General features: G+C 39.7%; 1 protein-coding gene across 1 annotated transcript in view; it reads left to right on the top strand.

Moving 5' to 3' along the window:
* The window catches only part of GPR85 (G protein-coupled receptor 85), a 90,006-nt gene that overhangs the window by 44,902 nt on the left and 23,309 nt on the right, over positions 1-21,795 (top strand). The gene's annotated exons all lie outside the window — the stretch shown is intronic.

The following is a 21,795-nucleotide window of genomic DNA, read 5'->3' as shown; positions in this document are numbered from 1 at the left end:
AATGGAAAATGCCTTTACTTATTCCCAGTTCTGAAAGTGATTCATTATTTAAAATATTACCATTAAAAATGAACCATTTCCACAGATAAAATGAAACAGGTATTTTTTTTTACAGGCATCCTTACAACTCTGGAAAACGTGAATATCTGTTTACTGGCAAGCTTTGAAGAGGTACCCTTAGTAATATACACACAAAGAGACATCACAGATGTCTTCTGTCCTACATATTTTATGCCACTGTCACACTAAATGGCATTAGACCTTATCGTACCTTGATCTTAGATTCTTCTTTTTGTGCTATATCCAGTCCCAACTTGCTTCTGCAGTTAAAACCAGCAGAGATCCCAGGTTTCACTGTTGCTTCTCCTACTCTGTGTTATAAGACTGCCACTTAATGGTGCTGGGTTTACACTGTTGCTCGATCCTGCCCAAGGACAGAGGGCATAAGTGTCCTGTTCAGCCTCATCTAAAACAACCCAGCCCACAGCATTTGTGCTGAGCATATTTTGTGTTCCTATCAGTGGCTCTGTCACTGGGACAGTCTTACATGGCTGCCCGCATTTGAACTGGGGAAAAATTTTTCAAGTAGTAATAAACATGATCTGGAGCAGAAACTCAAGGATAGGAAGCGCTGTCAAACCAAAATATGACGGCCTCACCTGTCCACAAAGGCAAAAGCTGTGATTAGAGAGGATTCCTGATGCACTGTGCTGTGCTGTGGGGACACATGCAGCAGCGGTAATGGGGAGATGCTGCGAGTACCTTGGCATCCGAGAGGAGCAGCAGTTCAGGTCGTTTGGCTGATCACTTGCCTTTCTGAGTTTCCTCATCATTCTTGGGATCTCTGTTTCAGCTAAAGCACACAGCAGAGAACTGCATAAGCTAAAATAGTTCTTGAAGGAGACAAATTAAAGTGAACTGAAGAGTGAGTTAGAGCTCGACATTAATATTTTCAGGAGATAATGACTCAGCTCAGTCTTATCATCATTCTGTTGCAAATTCAAACTTTCATCTTTGTTTCTGCTGACTCCATGCAAAAGATTTTGCTAATAAAATGGAATCTTATTTTCTGATGCAGGTCCTTACTTGATGCCAGTTAAGCTTTTGTGTCAGTGGAATTACAGGGCTGTCTATGCTGTTGTGAGTGTATTAGGGAATTGTACATGGTATTTATTCCTTAAAAGCTACCAGATCTGTTTAAAATGACTTTATCTACTAAGTAGGGTTCAACCCCAACACTAGTACCATACATGGTGGCATGTGCTCTGTGCTATGTGATGGGGCTGGTTTTATTGCTTTATAACATTTACCTACCACAGAGAGAGAGCCTCCACCTCTGCAACTAACAGCTGATAATCCTTGCAGCAACATTTTTTTCATTTATATATGCAAGACTATCATACATAAAAGCTTACAACATTCTGTTGATAATTTTAAAGAAAATCTCCTTTCCTTGGAAGTCAGTCAGTACTCTGAGCTCTTTTGGCAGTCTGTCTAAAGGTTGAGTTACAGGTAATATTTTTAGCTGTCAGGTCAACTCAAAGAGTCTTACTCGTTCTAAGAGGCTGTTCGTGCTCTTCACCATGAAGTACGAGTAATTCATGGCTTTAGTCCACTCAGGTTCCTTTACAATAAAATCTACTGTACAGGAGCATAGCTTCTTGGTGTAATGAATTTCTCCCTCTTCAATAGTCTAATTTGACTGGTGTAATTTGACCGGTGTAACTGCTGGTCTTTCTGTTTAGTGAAATGCAAATACAGAGATCACGCATTTTAGTTATTCAGAACATTTCTAATTCAAATATGTACTCTTTTGAGAAACACTTAAGCAAGTTATTATTGAGGTAAATACTACATGTAAAAAAAAGTGATTTTTTTTAGCTTACTAGCTGGAGTTGATGTGAAGGTGGAGTTTTTCAGCTCAGTTGCAGAGTTGCACCATTTGTCAGACTTCAATCAGGCAAGTCACCCACATTCCTTTAACATCCTGTTCAGAGTTTTGCCCCGTTCTGTTTTGATAAATTAAAAAATGTTGCTAAGGGCCCTGTTTATCAACAGGACTTCTGTTTTAAATAAGCAAGAGGCATTTTCACTAACCCAAGCAATCATTTTTCTGCTTGCGGTCTACAAGTTGTATCCTTCCTTATCATTCAATAAGAAAGTGTCGGCATTATTCTTCCCGCAACTTGGAAAAATTTGTTACTTTGTGCAAACTAGCTGGTGCCATCACAATCTATGACATTCTGGGCCTTATCCCAAACATCTGACATGTTAGCTCTGGTCAGTAGCCTGCCCTCCCATAGTATTTTCTTTTGTGTTTTATGAAAGTAATTCAAGACTATCCCCTTTTACAGTGAATAAAACTAGCTACAGGATAGTCGGGGACTACAGTGTATTTATGTAACATCTCTGAGTATTTCTTAATAGTCCTGTACTTCTCCAATAGCTCCTTATTAAGGCATGAAATCGTTTGACATTTTGCCTGGTTACCAAACAACAAGAGATAATCTATGAAAACATCGTTCTTGATTATTGCTACACTTCAGTGATACAGTTGTTAAGAGTGCTTCAGAAATAAAACTCCCCCTGAGGAATTCAGAGTCAGTCAGCTGCCAGTCACGTCTTACAGTAACCTAAGCCATAGCGTTAGTTGCCCTTTCAAGGCTTGTATTTCATACCGGTGTCTCTTTCAATTAAATGTATCCATTCAGAACGAATACTTCTCGGTTATTCAATTGTTGAAAAGTAAGCGTGATGCAGATCATATTTCTGTTCAAATTAACGTGGTTCAATATTTGCGGTATTTTGTGGACACAGCTGAAGGAGCTTATACCAAAATGCCTTTCGTATAGCTTTAGTTCTCTGATATAGTTTCTTCAATGACATAATTTCAATTTATTTTAGCTAGTAATAACATTACACCATATGATACTGTGTTAAATGTTGGGCTTGATCTCCTTTATCTTTACAAATGCATAAGCATAAAGCATATAAAACAGATGAAAAGGGTAAAAGGGGACAGCAGTTCACAAATTAGCAAGGTTTTGTAGTTAAGGCTATCTGGTTAGCTGTTTTACTATGCATCCTACGCATCCCCAGTGCAAAGCTTGTAAGTAGCATCTGCTTTTTGCCACAACTTAAAGACATTGGCCTAAGTTATGCATAGACTTCAGCCTATGTGTGGGTACGTAGCCAGCATGAAATGACATCTGAAAAACTGCTACTATTAAGTTGCACATTTTCTGTATTGTGCTTTGTGTGTTGATAGCGGAGGCTCTTTGTATCACCACCTCACCTTCACTGCGTAGGTTAACAGAGCAGCTTCCGAGAAGCCGGACAGTGACGCATGGCTCGTGTGCCAAGATGTCCCCTGACTGTGTGCATTTCCACCAGACCACTTTTCCGGAAAGCTCTGTAGAATTGCAATCTTATCTAGTATTTAGATGGCAATTCTTAGGTGTCATTTATTTAATCTGAGTAATTTAAAAATTTAAAATTTTAAATTAAATTTAAATTATTTATTTTTATTTTAAATTTATATTTTATATATAATGAAATGTATGTATAATAAAAATAAATTAAATTTAAATAAAAAAAATTAAATTTAGTAAGCTAAAAAAAATTAAAAAGAGTAAAATTTTTGTCTTAACTTGTGTTCCCCAGCCCTATTTTTTGTCTCTGCAGAGAAGGAAATAGCAGCAGCAGGAGGCTGGCTGCCTGGCTCTGCTGGGGGCAGAACTGCTCCTCTCGGCTCCCCCCATGGCCGCTGCGCTCTGCTCCTCAGAAGAGACCATGTTTAATAGCCTGTTTTTCTCCTTGCCTTGTCTAAAGCAAAAATTATGTGAGGATTTCTTTTCACAAAGAAACTAAATTGTTTTCACTAAGACAATTCCTCCATGATTCTTCTTGGTTATGCCATTGAATTTAGCCTTGTTTCACAGCGGTGCCTATACAATACCAGTATTGCAAATAACCCTGTGAACTCATTTAGGGAACGTCTTGTTGAATGAGCTGGGATGTTTCTTTCATTCTCTGCTACAAGCTACTAAGAATAAATCCTATTAAAAGTAATGCAAATTGCAGTCATTAAGAAGATAATCCTGTCTGGCCTACATATAGTTCACATTATTCTCCAGCAAAACATCACGGATTCTTGGTTTGTTCATCAAGAAGCGTATAGACTATGCCACTGTTGCTGATAAATAACAGAATATTTTCTTTTCTTTTCTTTTCTTTTATTTTCTTTTCTTTTCTTTTCTTTTTTTTATTGTACCTGCCCTCAAGTTACCATAGTTTTATGCAAAACAACTGGAAACCCTGGAGTCAGCCTAGCAAAGTTTATAGGTGAGTGTTACCTGAAGCAGGTATCACTGGTATCCTGTGCACGTGGTCTGAGACACTGACCTGAACAAATTTGCACATAATCATTATAACTCGTAGTACCCAACGCTAAAGACCATGTTAATTGTAATGATGTATTATACTACATATCGTACAGTCATTCATACTGAGATCTTGTCGGTGAGGAAATGACAGCTGATCCTGTGACAAAAGAATCTTATATTCTAAACCAATGATTGTATGGAAGATGCCATAGTCTGTCTGAATGCAATCTGAAAGACTGGCATCCCGTAATCTCAGTTCACAGTCCTAAAAATAGCATGCTGTCCTTTCTGAAAGTAATATAAACCGTCACATTAACTCACTCTGAATATTCTAATGCACAGTTTAGCTTGGAGATGGAATAGATTGAACAGGCAAATTGACTGCAAGTATTTCAAATATCAGTCCAAAAGCCACCATTTGTAACAGAACATTCAGTTTTATTTGGAAACATGGGGTTTCAGCTGGTGCCCAATGCACACTGTTAAATGCAAAGTTGAAAGTTTACCTTAAATTACCTCATAGTTTTCCACGTGTGATTCAAGATAGCTTTGCACACATTCTTCCTTCAGGGTTCCCAAACTTCTCAGGGTTCCTGGAAATTCAACTTACATAGCGTTACCGAAACATTATATGTAAAAAGAGCATATTGAATTAGACTCAACATATAGTATTTCTGTATATGGATGGAAATACAATGCCTTTCTAATTGTTTATTAGTATCTTAAAATCTGTCTAATTACAGCAATGTTAATAGCAATTACCAAACTTGTTTACAAATTCTTTTATTCTCTTCAGGCTACAACATGTCTCATCTTAGGAAAATGCCTGAGCTACTGCCCACAAGCATTTTTAGAAAAAAGGAATTATTAAAATTCCCTGTCATAACAGTGCAGGAAGAACTGCAAGAGTGATGGGACCAAAGGGAGACTGCATGGGCAAAACCCAGCATGGATTCACAAAGGGGAGGTCATGTTTGATGAACATGAAATACTTCTACAATGAAATGACTGGCTTGCTAGATGAGGGGGGTGCAGTCAATGTTGTCTACCTGGACTTCAGTAGGGCTGTCTCCCATTATATCTTCAACGAGAAGCTCATGGTCTGGATGAGCAGTCAGACAGATTGAAAACTGTCTGTACAGCTGGGTCCAGAGGGTGGAGATTCATGCTACAAAGTTTTGCTGGAGGCCAGTAGCTAGTGGTGTACTTCAGGGGTTAATACTGTGTACAATCCTATTTAATATGATCTGGACGATGGGGCAGAGTGTACCCTCAGCAGGTCTGGTGATGATGCACAAAACTGGGAGGAGTGGCTGATACACCAGAGGGTTGTGTTGCCATCCGGAGGGACCTTGACAGGCTGGAGAAATGGGCTGACAGGAACCTCCTGAAGCTCAACAAGGGGAAATGCAAAGTCCTACAGCTGGGGAGGAGTAACTCCAGGCACAAGTACATGCTGGGGGCTGGCAGGCTGGAAAGCAGAAAAGGACCTGGAGGTCCTGGTGAACACCAAGTTGACCATGACTCAACAACGTGCCATTGTGGTAAAGGCTAATGGTATACTGGGCTGCATTAGGAGCGTTGCAACAGATTGAAGGAGGTGGTCCTTCCCCTGTATTCAGCACTGATAGGGCCATTCCTGGAGTACTGTGTCCAGTTCCAAACTTCTCAGTATAAGAGAGACATGGACATACTGGAGAGTCCAATGAAGGGCCACAAGGATGATAAGGAACTGCAGCATCTCTCCTATGAGGAAAGGCTGAGACATCTGGGGCTATTTAGCCTAGAGAAGAGATGGCTTGGCGGGATCTCATCAATGTGTGTAAATATCTGAAGAGTAAAGGAGACAAAGCCAGGCTCTTTTTAGTGGTGCCCAGTGACAGAACCAGAGTCAATGGGCACAAACTGAAACACAGCAGCTGCAGGCTGAACATCACCTTATGTGATGATGACTGAGGCCCAACACAAGTTGCTCAGGGAGATTGCAGAGTCTCCAAATTCAAAAGCCATCTGGACATAGTCCTGTGAAATTTGCTCTGCTTTGAAATTTGGTCCTGCTTGAGCAGGGAGGTTGGACAAGATGATCTCCAGAGGTACCTTCCAACCTCAACCATTCTGTGGCTCTTTGATTCTGTGAACTGGAACTCTGCTGTTATGGTTAGATATAGTCAAGGGAACAGAGTTGTGGTGACTTCTGAGCAAACAAAGTATTTCACCCAGTGAGTGTGATGCTGACACTGTTGCACTTCTTACTGGCTGGGCTGAGGCAGTCCCAGAAGCACTGGGAAGCTCAGACCCGTGTGTCCAGCCTCCTGTTAAGCCTACACTGTCCATACCTGTAGAGACCTCAGCCAAAAGGCCAAGTTAAAGTTTTTACTTGAGAGTCATTTATGTCTAGAACTGTAATAAACATCTAAGGATAATAGACTTGGATTCATTAGCTTTCCATACCATGGTGTGCGTTTCTTTAATGATGTCACTTAGAAATGTCAGTTTTCTTGCTTTCCTCACATTTTGTGTATTTAACAGATGGTCACATCTTAAAGATCTGATCCTAACTGCTCCCTCCTATAGATGTAAACTCCACCATCACTGTCATCTTTTTCTTCCAGTGAGGCTGTTTTCAGACTTGGGATCTCTCTTCATCAAGTATTGCATATATTTTTTTATGTTTTAGGGACAGGGAAAAAAAAAAAAGTTTTTTTTTCACAGCTGGTAATCTCTCAGTATAGCAGATTTCAATGTAGCATGCCAATGTTTCCTACTGATTTCAAGTGTCTGAAGTGATAACTCACCATTAAATGATCTTTGACATTATTCCGTGCCTACACCATAAAAGTAGTCGTTATTTCCAATAAGGAATATTTCTACTTCCATTTTCCTTTTCAGTTAGTTCAGAGGTACGAGAGAAAGTACGAAGTCCCATCTCCATTCAAGATGACAGTAATTTCAGCTGCTATATCAAGGTTCTTCTGTCATTTTATGACTTCCAAAAAACCAACTTAAAACAAATAAACAGAAAGGAAGAAGTCTTTATAAAAATTAATAACTCATAACAAATTTATTTCTGGATATACTACATCAGAATAATAATTTGCATCTTTTCTGCCAGCTGCCATTTGCAAACCCCCAGGATGGTTTTCATCCAACTGTGATCATAACAAACCTTTCCATCTGTGTATTTTTCTATGAGAAATCTTCATTAGAATTGTTCCCAAAAGGCCTTATGGGCTCAAAAATCCCAACATGGTTCCATCATTCTCATAGGAAAAGTAATACAGAATTTAAGAAAAAGTTATATTTGCTCCTTAGGCTTGCTCAGCCATTCCAATGAATAGATCAATGATAATTTTGATCTGAAAACACTACAAACTATATGTTAGCAATACTGTTTCATTAAGCCCTTCCAAGTTCAAAAATGCTTTCTGACACACAGTTTAGATGGAACATTTCTCATTTCAAATCTACTAAATTCCATGCAACTTTATAAGCAAAGATGATTATTCTGAAAAATAATAATTCCACATTTCTATAGCATTTCTGTAATATTTTCTGGAGACTCCAAAAATTCTCCCCAGAGGGTGGCAAATTAAACACATCAGTATTCCAGAAAATATGTTAGCTCTGTTTTACATGTGGGTGAAATGAGGCCATAAGAAGAAAGTCTGCCATTTACTAGGGAAGAAAAGATCTTATAGTGTCTTTTGAAACAAAATTAGTGAAACGAAATTCAGGAAAGTACTTCAGTGCCCATCCGAACCTGTCCTTGTTTACAGAACTGATTTGCAAAAGTAAGTCTTTCGGGTTTCCCGGTTCAGTACACAATTATTGTGTGTTCCAGAAACTTGCAAGTAAAAAGGTAAGTGGAACTAAGAGAATGAGAATCTTTCCAAGAAACAGGAAGATTCAGGAAGGGAATAAGGATTATCTAAAAAACGCATCATGGCTTCTTTTAAAATAAGCCACTTTTAAAGTAGGCCATCTAATAAAAATGTGCATTTTCCTACTTTCAGATTGAAATAAACATATCAAAAGGAAAATATTTAAGCAAGTTTTAACTGTAAGAGTGTGCCTAAATGAGGTACTGAGTAAAAAGACCAGCAGAATTGAAGCCTGCAGGTAGGGAATTGCTTCTGCAGGCAGTAGGACTTTGTTGGAAGAACACAAGGACAAGCCGTGCGCTCTGAACCAGACAGGAATATTAATCTAAATGAGAGATCTGACTTAATACTTCTATTTATTATTTTCTATGAAGTCAGCCAAGCGAACATTTTCATATCAGATTTACCTTGCAAATCTGGTAAGACACATTTCTCATGGGAGGCACCTTGCCAACAGTGAAGCAGCAAGTACTGTGCCCTACACCTGACAGGTAAAGGAGACACCATACCAGCTCACATTGACAGGCACCGGTATCACAGGAGAAGAACATCAAGGCATCAAACAATGAGGAAATAAATAGATTTATCAGATGCCATAGCACACAAGCAGGATCTAGACACTTTTGCCAGTGCTCCCAGGACCAGAAACACACCCCTGACATAACGGGAGATGCTATCATTTTTGCCATGTGACAGAGGCACATCTATCTAGTCATGTGTTGATGAAGGGGCTGTGGAGAGAGGGAACGAAGGAGGCAGGGAACACATCACAGGCTGGCAAAACCGTGAATTCAACCACCATCCCACTCCTTGCACATGTCTCCGGGTGCTTGGAAGAGAGGCTGCAGGAATAGTTTGTGGGCTAGGAAAACTTTTAGTCAGGCAGGATTCATCTGATGGGTCATACTTTGGAGAAAACTGAAATAAATATCAAAGAGTTTTAAAGAAATCAGATGAGAAGCCTACAGGTGCTGTTGAGAAGTTATACTTTTTTACATTGCAGCTCATTGGAGAGAATACAGAAGCACCTCCACCTTCTAATAGAGTAGATATTATTAGTCCTGTGTCTGAACCAGCACTAAAATAAATAAATAAATTAAGGGAAAACCAGTCACACAGTCCAGAAAGCATTAGCAGTAAAACTCAAAAGAAAGTTAAGATAGAGAAGTGATCTTACTTCTGCACTGGGACATGGAAATCTGAGTTCTGGTTGATTTTGAGACAGTCACTTCCCTACCCCATGCTTCTATTTCCCCAGCTCCAAAGTTCTGATAAAAATAGTTGTCTCACTCATTACGTATTTTTGAGATCTGATTTTATTGATAAAAAATCAAGGTGAACGTTTAAGAGGAGATGCAAGCAGAGGTATATAATCTGTTGCTAAATTCTTTATTGTAGAATTAGAGTAGGGCAAGTGTTTTACTGCTCTTTTGGGAAGACATGCAAGGAGTGAACAGAGGAATTACAGATCAATAAGGCTTAATCTGATTCAAGGTCATTCTAAATGCAAGAAATAATTAAAACCAAAACAAAAATAACCCCAGTAAGGTAGTGACAACACAGCTCCATCATAAAAAAAAACAAACCACCAAAACACAAATAAACAAGATCATCCCTCTTAAACATTAGAATTATTTTGTTTATGGATAAAATAAAGGTGAGATTGTTGATACTTATATATTTACTAATTTTTCTGTGGTTTTGGACTACTGACTCTGGGAGAAATTCAGTTTTTGAAAGTTCAAGGCACTTTCAGCTGAATACTCTGAGATGCGAAGGCAAGGCAATGGATTCTAGATTAGCTGGAATCATACAAGAGAAGTGTCTAGCTGTTCTGTTAAAGCTACATATTTTGGAGAGCTGAAAAAAGAAAAAAGAAAGAAAAAATAAAGGAAAGAAAGGTAGGCTTCTTTAAAAAAAGGCATAGAAATTAATTAACATTATTTTTATTCCACATCCTTGGCCAACCTTCACAGAATAGTAAATGGAGATTAGGAGGATCAGGAACACAGTGACTGTTGGGAGTGAGGGGGATGACTAGAGAGCCCTTTCCAGAGGGTTTTGCAGAGAGAAAATGTCTGGGACAAGCTTTGCCTTTTATTGCATACATAAAAACACCCGCACGCTGCTGAATTATAGCCCTTCACTTTGATAGCCTGCAGGCCATACTTCTGAGCTACAGAGCAATACTTTTGGTAGAAAGTCTATAATGTCATCACAGGCATTAATATCACAATTTCCCCTTGAACATTGTTACAGAGCTCATGAGTTAAGCAGTTTTATTTCCAATAATTTTTGTGATCAGTTCATAGTAAGAAGAGCCTTTTAACACTCAAACTTTCAGATTGCTACCATAAATAGGCTACAATTTTCTTTCAAGAGCTCATTTAATTATTTAGACTTGTGGAATTACAAGCAGTGCTATGCTGGTGAAATTTGGTAAGATACAGTTTTCACTCCTGGAAGAAATGTTTTAGGAGACTTCACAAATACTTTTCTGGGAAATCTGATTTGATTTAAAAGATATTTTACAGAGAGTGGGATGGGGGAGTGTGTTGGACAAGATGAATAATATGGAAAAAAATCATATTGCTGCACCAAACTTCAGTGGATTTCAAAAGGGAAGGTGATCACCTATAATATATTTTGCACAAATGCTGTAATTAGCTAAAGCCTTTTCTGATGTCTAAGGTAGTGCAGTGAGTAAACAGAGTATAAATTTGGTGTTTGCTCAGCATTTACACAAGGTATTACACACTGTGATACACAGCAAGGGAAGATTTGATTTGTGATTTTATATTGGTAGATCACATTCACAGCGCTCCTGTGAGCAAGGAGCCATGATGATTACCAGCTCCTAACAGATGCCTAAACTTTCTCTGATGCACAGATTTTCATTTCCTCGATAGGAATGTTGTCAGACTAGCTCATTAGCCACATTTACTTATGTGATATCGTTGCCCATTAAAAAAGGAGTTAATTAAATTAGTCCCAAATAGTGGGGGAAAAAAATACATGTAAACCCACAAAAAATACTGCTTAGACAAGATATTGGCAACAAAATAATCCTGTCCCTATGCAAGTTTTGCAAAGCATTTTTAAGGACAGCCTTAATGTTACATTAAATAAAACAAGCGAAGCAGCATGAAAATTCTTTGTTACGGTATTTTTTGATAGCAGAATTTACCGTAATTTTGAGACAGTCAGGTTTCCCAAATTCTGAAAAGGATGTCAATGTTTTCAGCCTGATCTTTGTGAGGCTCAGGACTCTGCCACGAAGCACAGGTCTGTATCATTAAGATAGCAGTTCTCAACAAGTGACAGAAATAACAGCTCACTTTCTCACAACAAAAGATGCTGGAGTATAACCTGCATTTTCTAACTCTTTTTAAATGTCTTTAAAATAAATATAAATGCTTATTTACCTCCAATGTACTATAAAAAATAATGGCCATTTTCTTACATTTTTAGAAGTAGTAGCATTCCAGGATGCTATGGCTAAGGCGCACTGATGCTGTCAGAAACCATTATATCAGTGGCTTAAAGATGTCAAAAAGTATCTCTTAACTGATGGGAAAGAAATTTAGTGTGAGACGTTTTCAAGACAGAAAATGACCACCTTTTCCTTAAATAAGAAAATGCTTTTAACTTTGGCATCCTCAATTAAATTAGACGCTTATGGCAACGTAGGAAAGAGCTGGGCTACAGACAGATCGCTCTGTTAAATAGAAAGATTTTATTAATACACGTTGTGCTGTGTAGCAGAATGACACAAGGGAGACCTTTGTTAAGTTTTGTTTTATGTCGTGGCAATTTACCCACAGGATTAGTGCTTATATGCAAATGGCATTCCCATGCGAGCGGCTCTCCTTGGTGGGGATTGATTCTCCCAGCAATGGCAGGCAACAGCTGTGTCACACTTCTCTGTGGGCTTCCACCGGGGGCCAAGAGCTCTATTTTATCCAGGTTTTGCAGGAGCCCTGCCAATAACATCTCCCAAACTCTGTCTGTCCTAGAACGGCCAGTTCCCAGCAGGGAAGAAGATAGGAAATACAGACAATGGTCTCAGGGTCCCAGACTTGTAACTCTCATCAGTGCTTTTGTCCACAGAGGACTTTTTTTGTCTTTCTCTAGACTGCTTCAGTTTCATATTATTCTCTATTCTTTCATCCTCATTTGAGAAAAATAATAGAAGTTAATGTTTTCCAAAAATTCACTGCAGTCGCGCACACAACTAGTGTCTTCACATCTCTCTCATTAAAACTAAGGCCTGTATTAAAATGACGTTGGTATTAAATTGTAGCTGTGCTCTTATGGAGGTACAGACACTTATTTGAGCACACAAAAACATTCAACATGATTAATGCAACTGCAACCAATGACAAGGTAATTCAAAATGATCACTAAAAATATCACCCTCACATACATTATTTTTAGAGTATCTACAGCAGTAGCAAAAACAGCACGGAGAACTGGGCACAGCTTTCACAAACACAGTATAAGATGTGAAATCTAAGAAGAATAAATTAAGTTACTGGCATCTGTTTGTCTAGAAATAGAATAATCTTACAGTATGCTCTGTATAGAGAAGGAAAACACACACTTTTGAAAATGAGTCAACATTTTCAGAAAAAGACACTAATTCTGAGTGTGTCATATTCTGGTCCTCAGCTTGGACACATGAAGGCTGGTTTGTTCCCCGAGTCACTCTCCGTGTTTCAAGTCTTCCATCAATTTTTTTTTCTCTCATGGATAAAATAGAAAGCATGGTCTTGGAGGTCCCAGGCACCAGACCCCATCTGTTTCACTCCCTGCTTAGTTTCTGCCCAGCACTGAAAGAAAATAACCATTTTTAAGTTGTGGTGTGTTTAACCATTAATTTCTCTTAAATGTTGAGGGGAGGGGAACAACCTTTATTTCACTCAATAAAACTCCTGTTAAGTGATACTTAAGACCTATAAAATTGCCTGAGTGGTTGAAAGTCAAGCTACCTTAGAGATCATGAAAAAAAAATATCAGCATGGTCTCCAGAAATTACAACTTCAGTGACAAAATAAATATATGTTAGTACTCACTGTATCATTTTTCTTAATTTTAAGTAAAATTTTCTGATGCAAAACTCCTATATCGTAGGATTTGCAGGATGCAGCCTGCAAAATCTCAGGAAAATCCTGAGTTCTCTTTTTTCCTTTTCCAAAGTAAATTGAATTTCTGTAGACAAGTACTTTGTCAAGACAGTAATGCCAAAAATTTATCCAACTCCATGAGATGTGACAGAATGAAGTTATAAAATATGTCAGAAAAGGTAAAGGCCATGTTTCATAATATTTTCAAAGAGCATATTTCTTTTTAGTTTAATTCATGTTGGGTTTTATTGTCTTCTTTTAATTAATTAATTATTTGCTTATTAAAATTAATTTAATTTGATCAATGTTAAAACATGAAACCGTTTTGAAGATGAAAAGTTCTGCGTTTATGCATTACTGCTTCTATTAACAATATTTATTTGTGTTTTGGCAGAAAAAGAAGAAATTGTGCATGACTTTGGTTATGCAGGGTAGGCAATAAGCATTACAGCTGTCTACTTGCTTTATTTGGTTGATAATATTTTGCCATGAAAATTAAACTTGAATCCTGATAGCAGCACATTCCTGTAGGTTGGCTTACATTTTCCCTCACACACTTCTTGCAGGCTCCAGAAAAGCATCAGTGTGATAAATTCCATTAGACTCAACAGGATTGAAAGACAAGCTGAAATTAAAGCACTTGTATGAATGTTGACTTAAAAAGAGATGGATTTATGCACTTTTTTGTATTTGTTTGAAGTATTTAAGAATGACTCTTAGAGTTTAAGTACAAAAATTTGCTAGTAACATCTATTGCATTATTTTGCCTTACATCTTGACCTACTACTTGCTGTAGAAACACTTGTTTAGGGTCATAACACCTGTGCTTGGTGAGACTCTGCAAAAGCCTGGAGATAAGTTGGTAAGCTCAAGTTCATTTGTAATTGTGATGAAAGCTGTAAGTAAAATCACAGTTTTGCCAAAGATTAATTTTACTGTTTGTCTTTGCAGCATATTATGTGTCTTCTGTTTTGGAGCAAACATTCATGAGACCATGTTATTTCATAAAGGCTCTCCTATTTTCGGTGGCAGTGAGGCTGGTTTTTGTCTTTGATAAGGGCTGTCAGGTCCTGTAGACTGTGTAATTAGAGACCAAGAGAGCCTTTATAATCAATATGGTCCAACAGAAGTGATTCTAAAAACTTTTGGAATGTAACGGACTATGAGAAATTATTCAAAATACCATTCACTTGGTTACAAAAGGTCTGTAAATATGCTCCAAATTAAATTCTGCAGAACTTTGTTATTAGATGCGGAGCTTGTCATATCTGTGGAACCATTTATCTGCTGTTAATGTCAATAGAATATTGAGAAAAGCAAGATATCGCTGTTATTTTGATTCAGCAAAGTAGGCAACTTTTTCTGTATCTTTTGTCTACATGATTGTATATAACTGTTAACCTATTTTCTGGACAGATTTACACCTATGAAACTTATTCTAACAATTTTCTCCAACTTCAAGTAAGTACCTTGTGTTTTAGTGAGTCAAATTTATTTAACCAAATTATGTGGTGTGGTTTGTTTTTGTTTTCCTAAGTGTTCCAGGTCATTGTTTACTGCTTCCTAGGACACAACCAAAAATACTGGAACATAAGTATGAAATATTTATTTCCACTCCCCAGTCAGAAGTTGATTTGTGAGAGGTGCCTCAGAAGGACACCTGCGCAGATGAGTAGGGAGTGCAGAGTCTTTCCAGAAGTAATCTTAGCCCCAAAAAAGGATGGAATACATTTTCATTGCATCCTCCATAAGGTGAAAGAGGCATTAATGAAGAACTTTAACTCAATTTCCTCCTGAGATGGTTCCTGGAAGAGTTACGTTGTTGATGATGCAAGGTAAGACAGAAAACTCCAGTCATGCTCAAAATATGCAAAAGTCAGACTAATCCCAGGACTTGGTTCTGTTGTAATTTATGATTACACAAAGCTCTTCCATTATGGAGTAATTGGACAAGTCAAAACTGCAGATTGACAAATTAATTGATTTCCAAACAGCAAACAGGTAAAACTTGCTACAGACTTTTCACTCATGTTAAACTCACATACAAATTCATAGATTCATGTAAAGTTGTTAAAATTATGTGAACAAGCTAAGACTGTGTCTCACAATGCCTTTAGACCTCTGTTATACTACACAAAGATGTCATCTTCAAGATTAATTTGTGGTCCATAATTTTTCCATATGATACATCACTCTTAAAATGGGAGATGGATGGATGGATGGATGGATGGATGGATGGATATATTTATTTCCACAAAACCTTTTTCCAAAAATGTCAAAGTTGCATCCTGTAAAATATCTGGCACTAGCTATAAAGATGGGGCTGATGCTTGAATAGGTCTAATCCTTTCTGGAAGGTGCTCTGCCAAGATGGTCTCTTTCAATGACACGGAGAGAGAAGATCCGCACACTTTCAATCACCAAAAGCTCTCCAAACAAGAATTTGAACAACTGTACTTGCCAAGCGATAATAGAGAAGGGAAAGAAGCTGACTTATCGACCTTTACCTGTTCAGCTGTTACTAACAAGGCAAAGAGATGGTTGTTACAGATTTGCCCTAGGAAACACTACATATTTTCCCTCCTCTCAAAACTAAGGAATAAATTTCTCTCCAACTAATAAGTGACAAGCACCTTCATGTTAAGTAGTCTTTCAAGAACAATGTTAGAATGCGATCTCCAGTCACCAGTTCTCAGTTCTAATCCAAAGCAACCCATTTGTTGTGAATCGCATTGTAATGACTCAGTTTTGCAACCCTTTCTCAGACCTTAGTAAGACAAATTCTCATTGATTTCTTTTTGAGTAATCATGTTTTAGACATAAATTTTAGTATTTTTTTAAACACACTGGCATCACTTCTCTAATGTAAGGGAAAATAAAGTGTGAAATGGATTGTCAAATTCATCTAAGGTCTGACTAACCCTGGCAATGTTAGATGGGTTAAAGGCTTTGAAACATTTTATACCTTTCCCAAAGAAACCTCAGAAAATGTAACCTCAGACTAATTCCATTTTTTATGGTCACTGATACAAGTAAATGAAAACCCTTGCAATACATTATCCATGTCTGCTATGTTTCCATTCTCATTTACAACTTCAGAGACCAGAGAAGAAGTAAAACATTTTCAGTGAAATTCTAGGCCCGCTGAGACAATAGTTGATTTGCCATTGATTCACTAAGATCACTAATTCTTGGGATTTTTTTGCACCTTCCGTGTCTGTTTTCTTAGTTACCTGGTTATACTGGAAAATTCATGTTAAGTCCACACAAGCAGATTTAAAATGAGAGGTTTCTTACAACAAAATTTGGACCAAACTTCTGCAATTATTCACTATTTGTTTGTATTTGTACATAATCGTGTACTCAGATGTCTTATGAACCCTATTGCCATTGACATAGCATTTCCAAAAATTGGACACTTTCTCCCTTCCATAGCAAATACCAAAGATTTCCATTTTTAAATTATTTTGTTGTTGTTGTTGTTGTACCAGATGTTTAACACTCGATTTTTAGCTATCGTAGTTTCATGGCCAAGCTACCGATATCTTGGTGTGTTTTACAGCTCTAAGTAAGGAAATAGTATCATCCCTATTTCCCAGAGACACAAAACCTCCCTATTCTGGCCTCCCATATTTTTAGTCCATTCAGTTTCATTTAGTGACTCCTAGACTGAGCTGAACAACTCATGATCTGAAATCTAGAATGTTATTCCGCTCTGTTTCAGAAGTAATAAAAATGATGAACTGAAGCAGAAACAATAAGCTGTCATATGGAAAGATTATGGTGGAGCTGAAAATTGAACTTGGTTCCTCTGGGTCTCAAGCTAACCGCACTAATATGTTATCCTCTGCTCTACTCTACCCAAGGCTGCTTCCAACAAAACAAGGGAGAAACTTCTTTGAGAGTTTAAAAAGTGTTAGAGCTGATGAAATGCTCCTAACTAAAAATGCCACCTTGGCAAGCTTAGAACTTTGCAAAAAAATTATTCCAGCTGAATGCCTGCCAAAACTCACCTAAATGCAAGTGGTCTAATTAAAGCACTAGTCAAGTGCTTTTCCCATGGATTGTTTACTAGATAATACACCAGAGGCAATCAGAGGTGTAGTTTCCAGGTGATTAGGAAAACTGGGTCGTTTCTGTGATTTTTACTCAGAGGTCCTTTTTTTGACATCTAATTTTGCAAATACAGCCTTGTGCTTCTCTTCATTCACAAAATGCGTGTGAAGGGTAGCCTTCCAACTAGCCTTACGCCAAGACATTGTTCTACCACAAACCAAGATGTTCCATTCCTGGAAGAATTCTTCTGCAGGGGGGCGTAATCCCATACACCTGTCTACTCTCCAAGCCAGAATGATGCAGGAGCGCTGTGTGTGGGAGTTAGCCATCTGCATCAGATTGCCACAACTACCGCACGTCTTTGCTTAGGGATGCTGGAAGAGCACAGCATTTGGCGGATATCTGAGAGGGCACAAGAGGCTTTTACATGGTTTAGCCTTTGTCTTCACTGATCAAACAGCAGGCTTGTTTGGCTTGCCCTGAAACACATTCAGGCTAAAATACAAAATTTTCTCAGGAAATTAAAAAGACAAAATATTTGGATTAGAAAGCTCTTTCAGTCTTAACCTGTGTATTCCATCAGCGTGGTGTCTCCATAATCTTTTTCCTTTTTCCTTTTTTTTTTTTCTCCCTCAGGCCAAAGTATTTTGTGCATCCAGGTGAGGAACGTGGCTGGGCATGGGAACCGTTGCAGGAGGAAAAGAGAATAAATTTTCCCTTCAAATGCCAGTTCATTTTAACTGCCTCCATATTCCCTTCCTCCATAGGAGCAGGATATTTGGCAGTTCACAACCATATATAGGGCTTCCCAGTCTTGTTTTCTGCCCTCTGTGATGTTTGATCTGTGTTTCTTTACAGTAAATGGTATGGTATAGTGTATGTTTTATATAAAATAATCTAGTGGCTGTGTGGCAGAGGGGAAGGTACCACAGATGGTGAGATGGAACCAGAGGAAGGGAGGGAAAGATGGAAAGAAACTGTTTTCCTCGAACACAGCTGTGCTTGCTTAGTTGGAGGAAGCTTTAGGTTTGCAGGATGGGGCAGGTAGGAGGGACTCAGCACAATCCAGGAGATGTTTGAAAGGCGCAGGGCACAGACGCAATGTCAACCTCAGAGGTGGTGGAAAGCAGGAAACGTCCTAGGCAACTCAGAAAAGCCTCTGCAAAGGGAACCCCTGGAAGACTGTAAGAAAAGACTTGTCCAGCAAAGGTGCTGGGAGATTTGGTTTCAAATCCTGGTATTTAATGCCTCCTCCAGCTGGCTGCTTAGAACATTAACTGGCTGTCGTTCATTAGCCTGCATTATGCCAAGGCTGGGAGCCTTCTGATGTGTTGGTGTGTGCTCACCTTATAGAAAATATTGACCAATTCTACTCACAGGCTCTGTTAATTGGAGTTCTGTCCTATTCTTTTTTCCTAATGTGCACAACAAGCTGTTTCCGGATTTCCAGCTGTTTGCTACCTAACAAGATCTACGGAAAGGGTTTTGTTGTTTGCACTTAGAGGTGCACCACAAAATTCAGGGACTGCCTTCACTTTTTTGGTTTGCTTGGTTGGTTTTTGGAAAAAATAAAGCTTTACAAATCCCTACTTTAGACCACACTGGAATTCCAGATATTTGGCACTTGCTATTTAGTTGCTGTTTCTTTTTATTGCACTTTTGTGGTGGGTTGACCCTGCCGGGATGCCAGGTGCCCACCAAAGCTCCTCTGTCACTCCCCTCTTCAGCTGGGCAGGGGAGAGGAAATAGTGAAGGGCTCATGGCCTGAGATAAGGACAGAGAGACCACCCACCAGTTACCGTCACGGGCAAAACAGACTCGACTTGGGGAAAATTAATTTAACTTATTACCGATCAAATCAGAGAAGGATAATAAGAAAATAAAAACTAAATCTCAAGACACCTTCCCCCCACCCCTCCCTTCTTCCCAGGCTCAACTTTACTCCCGAGTTCTCTACTTCCACCCCACCAGCGGCGCAGGGGGACAGGGAACGGGGGTTGCAGTCAGTTCATCTCACGTCTCTGCCGCTCCTTCCTCCTCACACTCTTCCCTGCTCCAGCGTGGCGTCCCTCCCACAGGAGACAGTTCATCACAAACTTCTCCAGTGTGAGTCCTTCCCATGGGCTACAGTTCTTCACCAACTGCCCCAGCCCGGGCTCCTCTCCCCGCGGGGCCACAGGCCCTGCCAGGACCCTGCCCCAGCACGGGCTGCCCACGGGGTCACAGCCCCCTTCGGGCACCCCCTGCTCCGGCGTGGGGTCCCACGGGCTGCAGCTGGGGATCTGCCCCACCGTTACCCTCCACGGGCCCAGGGGCACAGCCGGCCTCACCAGGGGCTTCCCCAGGGGCTGCCGGGGAACCTCTGCTCCGGGCCTGGAGCCCCCCTGCCCCTCCGCCTGCACTGGCCCGGGGGGCTGCAGGGACGCTCCGCTCACACAGCCTCACCCCCCTCTCCCAGCTCCTGCTGTGCAGGCTTTTTCCCTTCTTAAATACGTCATCCCAGGGGTGCTACCACCGTCACTGATGGGCTTGGCCTTGGCCAGCGGTGGGTCCGTCTTGGAGCCAGCTGGCGTTGGCTCCGTGGGACATGTGGGAAGCTTCTAGCAGCTTCTCACAGAAGCCACCCCTGAAGCGCCCACCACCACCAAAACCTTGCCATGCCAACCCAACACAGCTCTGTAACTCTTGGGACAGAACTTTTTTTAACAGGTAAAGGCAAATGTCTGAATTTCTGCTGCATTGGGACCAATCACTTGAGTTTCATTTTGTGAACAAATGCAGTTTCACAGCTCATTGCTCAGACAGTGCACAATGGAGAGGACATAAAACAAGCAAACAAAGGGAAGAAACGTAGCCATTAGTAACCCTGCTGGTACCTAACCTGAAAATGGTTTGCATTCCAAGTAGGGGTGGCAATTTCCTCCTACAAAGCTCTCAAGGTGTGCAGACAGAAGATGTTGCCATTTCAGTTAGGCAAATAGACCCAGGGATTGTCTTCTTCCTGAAGCCATCAAGGATAGGTTTAGGTCTGTAAAACTTTGTCCTTTAATATCTTTGCGAGTAAACAGATGCAAGGCAAATTAAAACAGCTGAGGCCGTATCTAGACTCACTTCAGCAGACTGCAGTTTTCCACAAGGGAGTTATACATCAGCTGAATAATGCAATTTATAGAGCATGAGGTGATCTGCATTTATCTACATTCAGGAAATAACTGCATAAAATGAGCCTGATTCTTCTCTCATTTAACCAGTTTTCAGATGAATTCCAGTGGGATTACTCCTTCCAGCACCCTGAATGAGAATCAGAACCTGTGGTTTCACATAGCAGTGATGAATCCAAATAAGTTAGTCTGCCTTTCAACACTGATGAAAATGGGCACACTTTTTCAGGGCATCCTGTGCAACTGCCATATATGCGTTATATGGGTATAACCCACATGACTTCAGTCAGTGTAAGGGAAGGTATTACAATGGGTGCTCCCCCACCAGGCTGGGGATTACACAGGGCTGCCTGCACAAATCCAGCCGTCTGCCCTTCTCTTAGGTCCTTCTCATAGGAGGTAGGATCCAGATGAGTCTCTCCCAGGGCTGACAGCATCATTTCAGTGCAGCAGCTCAGGGTCTTAGGGAAGCCACCAGCTCTCCATGGGTGTCTGCATGCCTCAACAGACCAGCCAGAATTGGGAGTAGGTCCTGTGGATGCTCAGAGCTGCAAAAAATCCAGCTCCCATAGGAAACACCAACAATGAATGCATTAAGAACATCTTTACAGAGATTTTTTTTCAGGTAGCCTTATGGGTAGAAATAATTCTGAAATACTGCAGAGGGTTTTCTTGCATAAAATGTTTGATGTACTGGTATTCACCTCATTGCCTGTGTGAATTGCTCTTTAGTATCCAAGAGATGTTCATGAGTGGATCTATGACTGTGTTCCTATCTCCTCCCATGAGCATTCATATTTTTTCTCAGCTGTTAACATCTTGATTAATTTTCTGAGGAGATTAGAAGCAAGGACTTAGGAATGATAAACACTGCTGAAAATAAAGGGGGGAATTAAGAAGACAGGCCCAGCAGACGCTATCTATTTTGCTGGGATTTGGTTCTACTAAGGGATACTTTCTTGCGGATAAGGATAACAAGTCATCGCCTTTTCAAGATTATAAGAAAGCATAATAGCTGCACTCTTCTCAGTCTCTTCTGAGTATCTGCTCTTTACTTCTTTCCAAATGAGTTCCTTGTATAAATGTCACATTGCAGTGCTGCTCAAAGGCTACTTTTCCTCTTTTCTTAAAAGAGTCGTGTATTCCCTGACATGAGATTTCTTTAATCAGCTCTGAAAACGGCCTG

The sequence above is a fragment of the Falco punctatus genome, assembly GCF_963210335.1.
Source record: "Falco punctatus genome assembly, chromosome: 6".
NCBI lineage: Eukaryota > Metazoa > Chordata > Aves > Falconiformes > Falconidae > Falco > Falco punctatus.
This window is presented reverse-complemented; position numbering and strand designations above follow the sequence as displayed.